Here is a 6369-nt window from a genome sequence, read left to right on the forward strand (position 1 = left end):
TTGCAATCCCTGTGCTGTCATTGCGCATGTCTAATCTGTTTAATGAAGGAGAATGTATTTCTGCAGGGGTTGGATACGTAGACTACACCTAAGGCGCCTCAAATGATTCCACACCTTAGAAACGTGAAAACCAGTGGCCCTCCTTGTGCTGGGAGCTGACTGTACAACTGGCATTTTCCAAATTAACTGTCACAAAGAATGCAATGTTTATCAGAGTAAGTAATAAAAATGTGCTAATTTGAAGCTTACATATATATTATTAGAACTCAACAGTAAGCAGAAATTGTTTAGAACGGAGGCCAACCAAAAAAAATTTTCAGGGACGTTGTTTAGAAGTGCGGATGCACGGTGATAATAAAAAGCGGACGAACTTTTAGCCAGTTTTATTATTGTTTGTAAATTTCCTACGGATACTGCATGTGCTCACTGCCTGCCCTGGGTACCACACTGATTTCTCATGGTGCAGGAAAAAGGAAGACTGTTATCTTGGCTTAGATGCTAAGCCTTCCTCGGGCCCCACTGTGCCTAGAGGCTGAGTGAAACCTCCAGGGCTGTGCCTGGTCTCCAAGCGCAGTGCTCACAGAGCTGGTGGGCAGAGGACCTGGGGAGGAGGGAATTCCACAAAGACCCCCGAAGCGCTAACTGGGTATAAAGTCGAAGGAGGCTTCCCTCCATCCTAAGGCAGGGCAGCTTGCAAGGGATTTGAGGGCAGGGCCGGCCTAGACAAAACCAGCACAGACCCCAAGTGGGTCGCCTGTGCAGCCCCTTCTCCCCTGGGGTACCCCAGCCCCCTGAGCCTGGCCTCCTAAAGAGACTTGCCCTCCCTCCAAGCCTTTGGAACTCCCTACACTGGCCTTACCCCCTCATCCCCAGGGACACACCCTCAACCTGGAACTCATCGCTCTGCTGGAGACCAGCCAGGTGCCACCCCGAGTGGCTGGCCCTGCAAATTGATGAGGGGATCTGGATGTCTCCTGGCATGTGGCGGTGCCAGGCTGGTGAAGGAATGAAGTCACCAGGAAACAGAGAGGCAGCGGGAACAAGAAAGCAGAGGCCACCCGGCCCACACCCTCCAACCACCCTGCACCTGCACCTGCACCTGGTCGCTGCTTCCTAAGCATGAGACCTTTCTCCCCTGAATGTCCCAGGCTGCAGGTGGCCTCTTGGTGACAAGAAGACTCGGAGGTACTTACGCGCTTTGGAGTCAGGAGAAAGGGATTCAAACCCTGCCTGTCCCCTGTTTGCCCTTGGGCAACATTCCACCCCCCAAAAAATGAGACTGGAGCTGGGCACAGTGACTCATACCTGTAATCCCAGCATTTTGGAAGGACAAGATGGGTGGATTGCTTGATCCCAGGAATTTGACCAGCCTGGGCAACATGGTGAAACATCATCTCTACAAAAAACATATGTAAAAATTAGCCAGGCATGCTGGCACGTGCCTGTAGTCCCAGCTACTCAGGAAGCTGAGGTGGGAGAATCACTTGAGCCCAGGAAGTCAAGGCTGCAGTGAGCCATGATCGCACCACCGCACTCCAGCCTGGGCAACAAAGTAAGACCCCATCTCAAAAAAAAAAAAAGAAAGAAAGAAAGAAAAACAAGGCTGGAAGGCTGGGCAGGGTAATAGTGCCTGTGAGGATACCTGGTGCAAGGGTGGGCAGTCAGCCTTCACCTCCCACTCCTCTCCTTCTGGGCAAATGCTCATGGGCACATCCAAATAGTAGGGCACAGTGTCATTTGCCCTGAGCCCCTCTTCCCTGGCCCCACAACCAGGAAGGGGCTGACTTGCTCCCTAGAGTTAGCTTCCAGCGTTTAATAGGAGCCTTTTGGAGAGATGGCAATCATTTTCAGCAGTCTCAGTGGAGGAGGCATTCAAGGACTTTAGGGCGACACCCAAGGTGGCTGTTGGGGCAGGCAGCCCAGTTTTGAGTTGAGCTGGAGTGGGAACAGGGTGGGAGAAGGAATGGAGGGTGAGCAGAGAGGCAGTTCCCACCCAGTTGGTATGCAAATCACTTGCTGCTGAGATAAATGATCCGGCAGGATGGCAGGCAGGGTTCCCAGCGGGAGCCATTTGTCATTTCTACTCCTGACGTGTGAGTAAGAGAGTGAGAGCCTCCCCCATCCCTCCCTGCGACACAGGTAGCTCAGCCAAGCCCCAGGTGCCCGGGACAAGAGGCATCTCCCAGACCTCCACCTCCCCGAGTCTGGAGAGGGGCCTGCCTGGCACAGTCCTGGACATGGGTTCTCCCAGTGCTGAGCATGGGAGAACACTCCTTGGTGGCCAGAGAGTGGGCCCTTTGTCTCCTGGAAGGACGAAGTCAAACCACAAACCTCCCTCTCTTGGCAGTCAGCTCTCTGGCTAATTGACAAGGCGTGCGTTGCTAAGCTTTTTCATGACATCAGCAGAGCCCAACCATATCTGGGGTTCACAGGGCGGGCCTGGCACAGAGCAGGGAAGGGTCAGGCCAGGTTGTGTTCCAGCAAGAATGTGCGTCATGTTTGGACCCCATGGGCTCGTGTGTAAATGATTGATGAATCAATCAATCCTGGAGATCTTGAATTTGCCAGAAATCCAATCCAACCATCCCACCCTTTCCTATTTGGGCTTGAGAGCAAAGGCTTGAGAACATCACACTAGGAAGGACTCAGAATGTCGGGGAACAGATGCCAGGCAGTAGTGATTTACTAAGAGAGGAATGGGCTGCCTGGGCCGGGCTTGGTGGCTCACGCCTATAATCCCAGCACTTTGGGAGGCCGAGGTGGGCGGATCACCTGAGGTCAGGAGTTCGAGACCAGTTTGACCAACATGGAGAAACCCCATCTCTACTAAAAATACAAAAAAAAATAGCCAGGCATGGTGGCGCATGCCTGTAATCCCAGCTACTCGGGAGGCTGAGGCGAGATAATTGCTTGAACCTGGGAGGCGGAGGTTGCAGTGAGCCGAGATCGCGCCATTGCATTCCAGCCTGGGCAACAAGAGCAAAACTCCGTCTCAAAAAAAAAAAAAAAAAGAAAGAAAGAAAGAAATGGGCTGCCCTTCCTCACAGCCAGGGATGCTGTCCCCACCCACGCTGATAAACTTCCAGCGCTTAGAGACGGTTTCCCACCATCCGATGGCTGGGCTGGTGCGTCCAGCTAGAGCTCAGAACCTGCCCTTAGTAGGGGCCCAATAATTATTCGCTGATGAACTAACAAACAACCAGAGAAGGCCCTCGTAGGACCACATGGCGTGGCCTTAATTCTGGAAAGAGTTAAAGCTTTTTGGCACAGTTAGGGATTGAATTTACAACCTTGGTGTAAAAAGCATATGGTCTCACTTTGTTCTATTATTCTCTTGTTCTTTCACTCACTCACTCACTCACTCATTCATTCAATAACTATTTCTTGAGGACTCACTATGTGCTCAGCATTGGACAATGATGACTCTCAGTATGTCATGAGTTGCCAATGAGCAGGACCCTGAACAGCGACCAGGGGCCTCTCTGCTGACAATGGCCAGGGGTTCCTAGACACAAAGGGCCCCACAGCTCTTGGTGAACCCCAGATATCACTGGGCTCTGCTGATATGGAAAATCTTAGCAGCTCATGCACAGGACGCACATTTGTCAATTAGCTGGTGAGTTCACAAGCCAAAAGAAAGTGGTTCGAAGCTTTCCATTGCCTTTCCAGCAGATGGAGAGTCTTGGCCAAAACACAGCACTACGCAGGCTGCCTCCTCGGGAGGGTTCTTCCTTCTCTTGATGGAGAGGGGCTGGACAGGTCTGCCATCTCTCACTTGAGGTCCCCATGAGAACACTCTGAGGTCACCTCCACCTACAGCCTCCCACCACCAAAACCTGGGAAAACTCCAGAAAGGCAGATTTGATTCAACTCACTTCAACAACACATTCTTTGATACCTACTACGCGCAAGGTCCTACTAATGCAAGGCAAGCGAGCTCTAAGATGGGGCTTAGTCCATGAGGGTTCTTGGTCTTGCCCAAGAAATAATTCAAAGGCAAGCAGGGGGTAGAAGAAAACGGCCTTGTTGAAGCAGCAGTGTTACAGCTGCGTGACAGCTCCATGACTGCCCCTGCAGAGCAGGGCTGCCCCATACGCAGTGTGCTGAGAGCTGCCACTCAGGGCAGGTTAGCAGACATATTTATACCCACTTTTAATTGCATGCAGATTAAGGGGTAGTTTATGCAGAAATGTCTAGGGAATGAGCAGTAACTTTTGGGTCTTCAACATTGTCACAGAAAGAGGAGGTAATTCCCAGCTGTTGCCATGGCAATGGGAACCTGACATAGCACACTGGTGGCCATGTCTGACTGGAAAGCTGCTTCCGCACTGGTCTGGTTTTAGCTAGTCCTCAATCTGTTCCAGTGTCTGAGCCCCACCTCTGGAGTCAAGTCCCACCTCCTACCTCATTATGTTCAAACTTACCAGGAGGAAAAAGACCCAGTCTCTTTTATTCAGGTACTGATGACCTAGAGAAGAGAGACACAAACACAAGTAGTCATAATGTAAGAGGGAGGTCAAAGGTTGCCGCCCACAAGGAGATGAGGTCACAGGGGATGCGATGCTGGTGAGAGGTAAGCCAGGTCTGCTCAGGGGCTGGGAGGCAGGGTCAGCAGGTGACAGCAATGGCGTAGCAGCTTCCTCAAAAGAACGGGGCTGGGCTGGGCATGGTGGCTTACGCCTGTAATCCCAGCACTTTGGGAGGCCAAGGCAGGTGGATCATCTGAGTTCAGGAGTTCAAGACCAGCCTGGCCGACATGGTGAAACCCCGTCACTAGTAAAAATACAAAAAACTACCCAGGGGTGGTGGTGTGTGACTGTAGTGCCAGCTACATGGGAGGCTAAGGCAGGAGAACTGCTTGAACCGGGGAGGCAAAAATTGCAATGAGCCGAGATCACGCCATTGCACTCCAGCCAGGGCAACAAGAGTGAAACTTCGTCTCTAAAAAAAAAAAGAAGAAGGGGAGCTGGAACCTGGGGAGGCGACAGGGAACAATGTCAGTTGGGAATCCCCCATGGGAGGGAGCTCAGGGCATCTCTTCCCATCCGTGAATGGGCCAGAGGAGCAGAGACACAGGTGAAGCCGTGGGAGACCGCCCCCTGAGGGAGGTGTGGCAGACATTGCAGGGGATCCAAATTCATTCCAAGAAGAGGATCCAGGATGGGGAGGGTGGAAGAGGACAAAGATGGACAGCGGGCAAGGGGATCTCAGAATCAAAACCAGAGAGCCGCATCTGCTGCCTAGGTATCACACAACGCCTCTGCAGAGCCTGCGGTGTGGGGGCAATGTGCATTGCTGCGTCTGTTGCCATGTGCCCCTGTGTGCATCTGTGACACGTCCCCAGTCATGCGTTTGCTGCAGACCCAGCCAGTGTGCATTCCCTGCCCTCTCAGAGCTCATGTTCCACTTGGGGAGAGAAAAAACAAGCAAATGGACACGCTGAATGAAGAAAAGGAAGCAGGGTGTGGGGAGGATAGTGGGAAGGGTGCGCAGAGAGGAGGATGGGATACGAACCTACATTCAAGGAACTGAAGAAAGGTCTCCTTGTAGCTGAGCAAGATGGCTCACGCCTGCAATCCCAGCACTTTGGGAGGCCAAGGTGGGCAGCCTGCTTGAGCCCAGGAGTTTGAGACCAGCCTGAGCAACATGGTGAAACCTCATCTCTATAAAACATATTTTAAAAATTAGCCAGGCGTGGTGGCATGCAGCTGTAGCCCCAGCCACTTGGGAGGCTAGGGTGGGAGGATAGCTTGAGCCTGGGAAGCTGAGGCTACAGTGAGCTTTGATGGCACCACTGACCCTGTCTCAAAAAAAAAAAGAAAGAAAAAAGAAAAAGAAAGAAATGAAAGAAAAGAAAGGGGAAAAGGTTTATTTTCTCCTGGAAGGAGTAACCCCTGAGAGGCTGGCTTTTTTGAGTCTCCTTTCACCCTCCCTGGGAATGTGCGCTCCAGCAGGTGCACCCCACCCATCCCCCCTCCCCCAGGCTGCTCTCGAAGGGCCACGAGGGAGTAGCTGGCTTTGATGGTGTTCCTGTGGTCTGATCCTCTGGGTTTTATCTGAGCCTGGTCTCAGCAGGTGGCCGTGGGGCCCAGCAGGGCCACTGAACCCCACTGAGAATGCATTCTCTGATCTTGTCTTTCTTGGCTGTGGAGAACAGAAGTTGAAGCAAGATTGCAGCTTTGGAAAAAGGCACCCTCAGGAAGCAAAGTTCATTCTCAGTTCCAACCTGGGAGAGGCACAGAGACCCCACAGTTCTCCCTCTGGGAACAGCAGGCCCCAGCCTGACACAGGTCCTCTCCAGTCGGACACCACCACCATGATCCCAGCTGGTCCTCAGAGGGGCTGCTGGCCTCCAAAGCCTGCTTCCAA

At 52.4% G+C, this 6369-nt stretch overlaps 1 long non-coding RNA gene across 1 annotated transcript; it reads right to left on the reverse strand.

Moving 5' to 3' along the window:
* Positions 1–369: 369 nt before the first annotated feature.
* LOC129016659 (uncharacterized) lies at positions 370–5801 on the reverse strand. The gene is made up of 3 exons (XR_008494933.2): positions 4425–5801; positions 1643–1935; positions 370–1396 (listed from the first exon to the last, which is right to left on the reverse strand). It is a non-coding gene; the product is annotated as an uncharacterized LOC129016659 (long non-coding RNA).
* Positions 5802–6369: the final 568 nt, after the last annotated feature.

Source organism: Pongo pygmaeus, chromosome 19 (genome assembly GCF_028885625.2).
Source record: "Pongo pygmaeus isolate AG05252 chromosome 19, NHGRI_mPonPyg2-v2.0_pri, whole genome shotgun sequence".
NCBI lineage: Eukaryota > Metazoa > Chordata > Mammalia > Primates > Hominidae > Pongo > Pongo pygmaeus.